We start from the raw sequence: 9,969 nt of genomic DNA, 5'->3' as shown, positions 1-9,969 counted from the left end.
CAGAACCAAATCCGATCGTCTGATCAGGATCATCTCTGATCCTAAATCCTAAACCCCAAAAAATCTGAAATCCAATCCTGTACATGGATAGAGCTCAAAATTCCGAGTCCAGTGGTACCAAGATCGTCCAATTCTGATACTGTTAGCCTCTCTATCTTGAGACCCGAAGCTCGACTCGATCTAGGCCCTCTGTTTAGAATCTTCTTCACAATAACTTTGAACCTAGGGCATTCCACGATCAAAACTTCCCCTCAGCCTCTACAAAAATCTTAAAAATCTAAGATTTGACCAGCTATAGCTTCCAATCAATCAATCCAATCGCCTAAACTTGGAATGTCCAATTTAGGTAAATTGATGAAATCTTTCACTCTTTGTCTTGATTGATTGAGAGAATCTCTCACAAAGCTATCTTGATAGCCCATTCTCTCAATCAATCTCACTCCAAAAACCATTTAAACATCAGCCATTGATCTTCCTTGTCTCCCATCTCAGCCCTCCATTCCTCTCTCAAAAAATCTATAAATACCACCATTTTCCCACATCCTAAACACACAAGAAAGCCTAGAGCAATTATTCTATACTCACTAGTATAGAGAATACCCCCCTTCACGCCCCAAGCTTCCCTAACTCATGTCCTACACTCTTTCTCCACCATCTCTCACATCCCTAGAGTCTCCCCATATCAGTGTTTCAGTCCAAAAACTCCCCCAAGTCATGCATACATCCAAGAAAAGAAGCGTGAAACATTCTTGAAGCAAAAATCTTGTTGCAGAAAATTTACAAATAGATATTTTCTCACATTTTAAGCTATATAATCACATCATTAACCTCCCAAATAACCAAGAATTCATGTTGAAACCAAAGACTCTTTCACGATCGGAGTTAACGAGGGAAGCTATTCAATGTAATGATAATATGGGAGAGGCGATTCCTACTTTGTGAAATTAACTATTATTAAGGTATGCTGTTATCTACTTCCATTATTTTATTGTCATTGTTTTGTCATATAGGTCTGCTGTTTCCATTCTATATTAGAAATCTTTGCTTCTTTCGAAAACAGTTGAGTAGGATCGGTTTATTAGTTGTCCGAAGATGAAAGTCCCACCCTTAGAGTGCTCTTTGTTTACTCCAACAATGTTGCATGCATCGTTAGAACATTTCCTAATTAATTGTCTAAGAAACGTCTACTATCATTTTCTTGAAAATTGCATTAGAATACTTGTGTTTCATGTTTTTCTTAGATAATTAAATTCGACTTTTTTTAATCAAGCATCTAAGTGGGTCCCTCTTTTATTTTACATTTCACTAGCATTATCCTATTTGTGTAATTAGCTTCCTATATTTGCATATTTAAGTAATTCCATCCGTACCTTGTTATCTTTGTATTAGTATTAGTATAGAATAGTTTGCATAACCCCAACGTGTCATATCACATTAAATTTCTAGTTCATATTCATTTTGCTCCTTTTGACCTTTTAAGGTGTCATCATGATATGGTTTTACTTTTCTTCTTAGTACCTTTTAGCATTAGTTTATAGCTTGACAATATTTTTTTCAACATTCCTTTTATGATTTAAATAGGGTCATTTGTCAATTAAATTTTCTTTAATGATATTAATTGTTCTTAGTTGCTTTAGTTCTTGCGTTATTATTCATGTATAGTTTATTGCTAGCTTATAAATTTTGCATTTAACTTTTCATATCTCGATGGCACGTAGTAGGATTCGTCCATTAGTCACTCATTAGTCACTCCATCATTATCATTCTAATGGTTCAAATGATTAAATGCTTAAAAATTCCTCTTTTCTTTCCAGATTCCAATTGCTTAGTTTAGTGCGTGTTTTATTTCTAAGCCCAGAAATTATGAAAGTTTCAGTGGAATATTGGTGAAGTAGAGGGGGTTCAACCGGACGTGTGGAGTGCTTAATACTTTTCTACACTGTACCTTGGTCCCTAGACCCTAAGAATCTCTATTCTATTGGGCAATGAGTTACTATGAAAACAAAATATTTTTTTTGAAAAATCTCGAGTTTTCCTAAATTCCCAATTTCAAAAAGTTAGGTGGCGACTCTAAACTCTATATCCAAATCCATTCCCCCCCTCTGGGTCAGGTAAGCACAAGCCCAGTTCGAATTGGGCTTTAACCCATTAAGTCATCAGGCTCACTTTCCCTCTAATTTGCTGGCTAGCTTGGTTCTCTTTGTATGGTGTGGGGCCCTAACATTGATCTCCACAAAATTCATATGGGTTCAGCCTAGCATCTGTTACAATGTTTGGCCGAATTCACTGTTGAGGACAATGAACCCCTGATCCCATCAATATGGGCTCTTAATAGGCCTAACATTTACATTAAATGGTCCCTAGGTCCAGTCACTTTATGAAGGCCCAAGGACTATGGACTTAATGGAGATTAGCCCATCAAGTAAAAGCCCTAAATGGTTTTACACTTAACCTCTCAGCCCATAATGATCAAACACTACCCGACAAGAGATGACCCATCTCTCGACTGCAAGGTACAGTATTACACTTTCTGCTCACATGGATCTCAAGAATTAAAACATTTTGCAAACATTTTGTGAAACCATAATATATATGTATATTTCTATATAAATATATTTTGCAAAACAAATCTCAATAAGTTTGAAATTAACTACCGGTAGTTTAGGTTTCCATCAGAGAGAGTGCATTCCCCAATCATTCACTTTGTCCAACAAATGGGTTGATGTTGTCACTATGATCGCATATTCAAGTGAATTCTCAGATTACCCCAACATACCCAGGTTTTGACCCCGCTAAGAATTTCACTGATTGGCATATCAAAGACAAACCAATCCAATACCTAGTTCTGTACCATAATCGAGTTTAGAGGTTATGTGTAACTTTTCATTTTTCCCATCTATCTCTTAGGTCCAAGGCATAACTGGAAAATGGTCCGGTTCAAGGTTTCAAACAAACCCAAACTACATGTGCTTCAGGTTTCACCCTAGTAGTTGAGACAAGTCACCAACTGACTTGACAGCACATTAGTGTCAGTCTTAGTAGGATAAACCTCCACAGGTCTATCCAATGATTGTGAAGATTCTAAACTAACACGAATCTCATAAATGTCTAGTTTAAGGGTATTACACAAAGGCACACCATAGATAACATGAATCAATTATGTACTTTATTCATTTACAATAAATGTCAAAATGTACATCAATATGGGAATTAAGGGCATACACTGTCTAACAAGTTGAAACCTTTCAAGCCTTTCTCTCGCCGCTGATTGGAGCTTGGATTTTCTAAGCCGCACTTTAAGCCTCTCTCTCGTCACTGCAGTTAGTTGTAGTGGCAGGTTGGAACCCAACCAGCAACAGCCACTCACATCTACCTTTCTATTCTCATCATTTTTGTACCAATCTCACCCTTCTCGCCATCTCTTCTCCTCTCGTCACCTTTCAGATTACCGGTCAATCACTGATCCCATCTTCCATCTCTATCACCCATTGAGTAGAATCACTGGTAGTAAGGTCAGCTAAGGCGTTCCAAAGCGATATTAACTAAGTCATTTTTCCCTCCACACCACCATTTGAATCAGTCAAAATCTGATAGTTCGATATAGTTATTAGGCGACCAATCTTCCGTTCATTTGGCTACTGTTTCGACAACACCCAACAACATTCAATGCTTATTCTAAGGCTACATTGAGGTAACAACCTTATCTCACCCTCAAATATTTATATTTGCTTTTCTTTATTTTTTGTTTGTATATTTCGTATCTTATTTGCAAGTGCAAGAACAATGGTGTTTTTTGATGTTTGCGGGGATTGATAGAAAAGGGGTAGGGTTTCCTACCCTTTTGCTTAGGCCCCTACGTCCAAAAGTGGGCTGGATCGGAGGATAAGGGAGTGTTCTTCATATCCCTCCTTATTGTTAGAAAACACGGGTTCTTAGCTCTAATTCGAATTAAAGCAGAGAAGGGAAATCCAGTATTCACACTGACTAGAGAGAGGGGTGCCTAACCCCTTTCCTCTCTCTTTCTCAACTTACCCAAAATGGCCTTGTCCTTGCTGATTGGTATGGAGTTGTTAATTCTAAATGATTTTGTAAAATTTAAATCCGGGAAACCCAACTGTTCGGCCATGAAGTGAACGGCCGGTGATTTTCTTGATGATCACAGAATGGCAACTCCACTGGGGAAGCTGAGAACAGTGTGAACACCATTTCTCTTAACGGTTCCACTTGTGGCAATCGGTTTCAGCTTTTTAACAACAATTTGGTATATGCTGGTTTTAAATTCTTAGTGGTTTACTTTTATTTGGTTTTGCAAAATATCCAAAAAAAGAGAAGATATAAAGTAATTCCGTTTGTTTCTCTAAACTCCTAATATCATTTTTCTGACAATTCGGGTTTTAGCCAGTTGGAGTTTAAGGTTTCTTCTGATTATTTTTTGGGAAACTCCCCTGTTTTCTTTCTTTATATGTTGTTGTTCTATTGGATTGGGTTTTGATGGAGTTCCCTAGGAGAAGCAACATATTTCTATACGAGTAGCTTTCTTGATTTCTGTGTTAACGCTGTATTAAATAATCTCAGGGTGAAATTCTGATAAATAAGTATGATGCCATGCACATACCTAGTTGGAACGCTGATTGTTGTCCTAGGTTCTAACTTAGCATCTCATGCTAGATTGCATTTTCCTTTTTGTGGAATTTCTAATGGGTACTAATAATAGTACAATCTGAATTCTTGACGAAGCTATCTCTTGATGTTTTGTGTTAGTCCAGTCAGTTCTTGGATGGATTCATAATAAACGGTGGTGGCACTGCATTTGCATGCTCTTAATTTTCTGATAAAACTGGCTTTTTAGCTTTTAAGTTCATGTTGGATTTCTGCTTAGATACTTTCTAGAATGAGTACTAAATAGTGCAGTAGCAGTACTTTTTTGAATAGAAGTTCAGTCCATAATAAGCAATGACAATGTGGGCCAAGGTTGAACTTGTAACAGACAATAGAAGTACTAAGTGCTATGTATTTGCATGTTTTGGTATTTGATGGGATAAATATTTTTGATTAATTGGGAAGCTAGCAATCCTTGCTGAATTTGAATTCATGCTGGTTGTAGAGCACCATGACTGAGTTTACTTGAATATGCATAAGTTAGGTCATCAGTAGTTCGATTTTATGCTCAGATGATTCCTCGTGCTGAATGAAATGAATAATTTCTTCTTAGTTTCTGCTGGCTTAAGCATGAGTGATTTTTATTTTTAACTCAAATCAGGTTTGGATGTTAGTATTTACTTCATGTTGATGCTTATTTGTTGCTAAATTTGATAAGTTTGAATAAATTTTCAATTTACGGGTTCATGTGCAGATTAAGAAAAAACAGTGAGAAAAAAAAAGATAAAAAGATAAAAAATAATAAAATATACAAGCTTATCCATCCGATGTTGATCACCTTGAGTGTTTGCCTTGTTTGTAAAGATCAACTTCACTAGCATACCAGGGCTAACTCTTACTGCTACAACTGCAGCAAGAACCTATTCCCTCATGAGGCAAAACCTGAGTGGTTATAGCAGGTGTGCAGACATCCAAGGATTTCAGTATGTTGGTCATAGGCTTGGGGGTGTGATAGAGATTCTTGCAGAATTAGGGAATTAGATTTCGGATTCTACCAAGGAGCAATGTTCCCACAGGATCAGTTTGTGAAGTAACTAGAGGTTAGAGGCTGCTAGCAGAAAACCTCAAAGTCTAGAAGTCAGTGGGTGGGCTGATAACAAATTACCTCAGTTTTTGGACATTACCATTCAGCCACTGTGAAATTACAAGACAGAAACATTAACCTTTGACCACCTCTACAGTCTTTTCTTTTGTATCCCCCAGATTGAAGTTGCTGTTGTTTCAGAGGTTAATAAAGAAAAAAAAAGAAATAATAAAATACCTATGCTAGTAATGCCTGAAGGGATTTGGGTTCAAGGTAAGGCTGTCCTCATTCAAGCTCTGTATCAGAAACTAGTCCTAGTTTGTGTATTGTGAAGGTGAAATCTAGATTGGTCTTGGGAATGAATGGTGGGGGATCTGAAATGAGATCCAAATGCTTGTCTTTAAGTTTGGATACTAGTTTAAGCAAAGTGTGAGGGGCTTCCCTTTGCAGGTAGATGTCACTTACAGCAAAAAAAAAAAAAAAAAAAAAAAAAAAAGATCTGAATATATCCATGCTTGAATAAGTGGCAACTTTTGGTTGACCGTTTACAAAAAATCTTAGGAACATAACTTTGACCCTCACACCCTCTCTTGTTAAAGTTTATGTTTGTCTTTCCTACATATGCTCAGTTTTGGATGGATAACTGCCTGTACTCAGCTCCATGTACGTTTAATTTCTTTCTTCTTTAGGGTTTTTGCTTTAATTCATAGAATGCTGCACCTAACCGCTTGACAGATATGAAATTACCCCTATCCATTCCATGTCGACCCTAGTCCCTTATTCCTGGATCTGTTTCCAGACCAAGTTCTGTTTTGTATAGGTGCATGTTTAAGAGGAACATAGTCCTTTTGTCTAAGCAAAGAATTCCATGAACAAAGCAAAGCTTCATAGAGTGATCATTTAGCCCATGACAAGAGGATCAGCAAAGCTTGAAAGGCCACCCAATAGGCTGAACCTCTCATCAAAAGGGGTGGGGGGGGGGGGGATACAAGGAGTTGTGTTCTGAAATGAGAGGTGTTTACCGGAAAGGGATGGAAGGATTCAATCTTGGTTGTGACAATAGTCAGGATGGTGTGTTGAGAGTTTTGACTTAGTATGTTTCTTTCATGGGAGCTTGCAATTGAACAGGTTGTGTGTGCATGTTTTCCAATTTAAAATCCGAAACTTAATAATTTCAAAATTGTGGGTAAGGTGGCGTTTGATAAATCTGAAAATTCAGATCTAAAAAGTTAAAAAGATATTAAAAGTGTTTGAAATATGAAAAGAGGCATGATTGCTTTTCTACTTTTTAAAGGATTTGAATCCATAAGTTTGTTTGTGTTGGATGGACCCTTTACCATCTGAAATTTATTGATTTTACTATTTTACCCCTAGAACATACTGTTTGGAAATATTGAATTCAATATACATTATCTCATAAAAAATAATTTTCAACCTCAAAATAATATTGAAACAATACAAATAAAAAATAATAAATTAATAAATGAAAAGATTAAAATTAAAAAAAATTAATGACTATAATTAATAATTACAAATTAATGATTTACACAAATAAAAATTAAAATAATTTTTAAAAATTAATGAAATAATTAAAAATTACTAGTTAATAAAAATAATTAATGAAGAATAAATAACACAAGTAAATTCAATAATAAATAAATAATGTTTAATAAAAAATAATAAAATAATTAATAATTAATAAAAAATTGCAGAAGACAATGAGAGAGAGGGAGGGAGGGAGGGAGGCAAGAGAGAGAAGACAAGGGGAGAGAGAGCCACTGCTACAAGTTGTCGCGGTGGTGGCGGTGGTGGCGGTGGTGGGAAGATAGGGGAGAGAGGGAGAGAGAAAGAGAGAGGGAGGGAGAGAGAGAGAGCGAGAGCGGGAAGACAGTGGGAGAGAGAGAAAGAGAGCAATCGCTACAACTTACAACATCGGTGGCGGCTAGAAGACAAGGCGGAGAGAGAGAGAGAGTGAGGGAGAGAAATCGAGAGATTGAGAGAGAGGGCCAGAGAGAACTGCCTCTACAACTTTGCAGCGGCGGTGGCGGAAGACAGAGTGGAGAGAGAGCAAGATTGAGAGAGAAGAACCACCATTGCAGTGGCGGAAGACAGGGCGGAGAGAGAGCGAGAGCGAGAGAGAAGAACCATGGTGGCGAGAATACAGGAGAGAGAGGAGACAGAGAGAGTGCAGCGGCAGTGGTGGCGGTGGAGCTTCATTGGTTCACAGTGAGGGTTTGATTCAATTTACATGGAGGAAATAAATATGTAATATTAAAATTTTTTGAGGGTATTTATGTCTTTTATGCACCTTTCAATTATGTCTGAATGCATAAGTTATAGGCTATTGACTTAAAATTTCAGATCTGAGAAAAGATTTCAGATCGATTTTCAGACGCAACACTAAACAAGTCTGATGTCTACAAAGCAAGTTTTTCAGACACCATACCTCTGAAAAGTGTTATCAAATGAGGCCTAAGTCGAGTTTGTTTGAGTTTGTGGAATGCTGACTTAGAGGGTGAGTTGACTTACAAGTTACAACTAGTGTTACGTGAGGGGAGCTGCTATTAATCTTTTTAGAAATTAAGAGGTGTTGACTGTTTGATCGAGCTGGTACATTCAGCACGTATGGTTTAATGAACACTGCTGCTTTGCTTTATGAATTGTGAACCATGAGCTCATTTTGCTTGACTCAAAATTGAGGATAAATTTGTTTCCCCCAGTAAGTTCTCTGAACTATTTCATTCTTATCTCAGTTGAAAGCTACACCCCCCCCTGTTGAAAATTTGAATTGTCCTCAACCTGAGTGTTTTGATTCATGTTTTCATAAGCCTATGGACATCGAGTTGTTCAGTTGACTTAATGAATGTTGCATTCCCTGTGAATGTGACAATGATTTGCTCTTGTTTTAATATATATGCAATCTTAAGTTGAGTTGTAATTGTTTGCTTGTGATGCATCTCTCCATTGTCAGATTGGTCCTTGCTCCTTCTATTCTGCCTTGACCTGTGTCTACGTATCATGACAGAATTCCTTTTTTCTTCTCTTGAACCTGGAACTTGTATTTGAATTAAAGCTAGATTTCTCGTTGAAAACATGGGTAAATAAGTTTGGCCCTGGGTATTTAGCATAGGTTTGAATCATGATTGGATAATATGCCATAGCTGGTGTAGGATAAGTAATTCAGCAATAGACTTTGCCCTGGAGTTTCATTTGTACCATGCCTTGAAGTGCCTCATCTGGTTTCGTTAGTGACTTTCCTGTCCTAATTCTGTAACTGAAGTGTGCCTCTTGCCCAATCCAATTGTCCTAGTTGTGCAACCCAAGAGATGGGTTTATCCTGGCTATCATGTTTTGTTTCCCTGACCAGGTTCAGAATATTAAAATCACATCCAATTTGTATGGGTAGGCTCTGTAGACCAGGGTAGGGGAATGTGTTTAGCAAGTCCTCCATCTATGTTCAATCCATGTGTGACATACCTTTTCGAGTTGGTAACCCTAGGGGTCTGACCCAAGCTTAGATAGTCTCCTTCAAAGGAAAACAACTCTATTAATCAAGCTTGGGCGGTCAGTTGAGGCTGAATATCTCCTAATTATTGATGATTGCTGAATGCCTGATCCCATTTGTCCTTTATTTTTCTGAACTACATACTCTTTTGTGTGAAGATGTTAAGACTCTTTATGTATTTTTTTTTTTTTGAGTTTGATTAAGCATGTCAGGGAAGAAAACATTGCAGCTCATGTTGTGGCAAAGTGTGGCCTCAGTAGCCTTTTCAGGTCCAACTTAGCAGTCCATTTTTGTCTATCCACCCCTTAAGTTTTAGGTCTGATAAGTGTTAGTTTCTTCTTTTTTATTTTCTTTTTTTTTTCTGGTGTTTTTCCGGCATAGACTCCCTTTTATGTTGTCTAGCTAGTTTGCTCTGGTGTTAATAGGTTTCTTAATAAAATAAAATTTCTAAAAAAATAATAAAAAAAAAGCTACACATGCATGGAGCTATGTGGGGATTGCTTTGACAACATTGATTATGATGATTTGTGCTATTGAACATTGGTTATGGTAGCACTGTTTGTTGATCCCCGGCTTGTTTTGTTGAGGGAAAGCCATTTCATTTGAAGGTTGTGAGCATCGGAAAAACCAGTTCACTTGTTACTTGGGTTGGAAATGGAGTCGCCACCCATCAGATTAGGAAAGGGAGGTGATGGAACCTTCGAGAATGATTTTCAAAATTGGTTTTTGTTTAGATAATGACTCCAATGCCCGAGGCACTGATTAACCAGCTCGGGTGAGT

The sequence above is a fragment of the Nelumbo lutea genome, chromosome 3 (assembly GCF_056320005.1).
Source record: "Nelumbo lutea isolate HS-2025 chromosome 3, American lotus-T2T, whole genome shotgun sequence".
Lineage (NCBI taxonomy): Eukaryota > Viridiplantae > Streptophyta > Magnoliopsida > Proteales > Nelumbonaceae > Nelumbo > Nelumbo lutea.
This window is presented reverse-complemented; position numbering follows the sequence as displayed.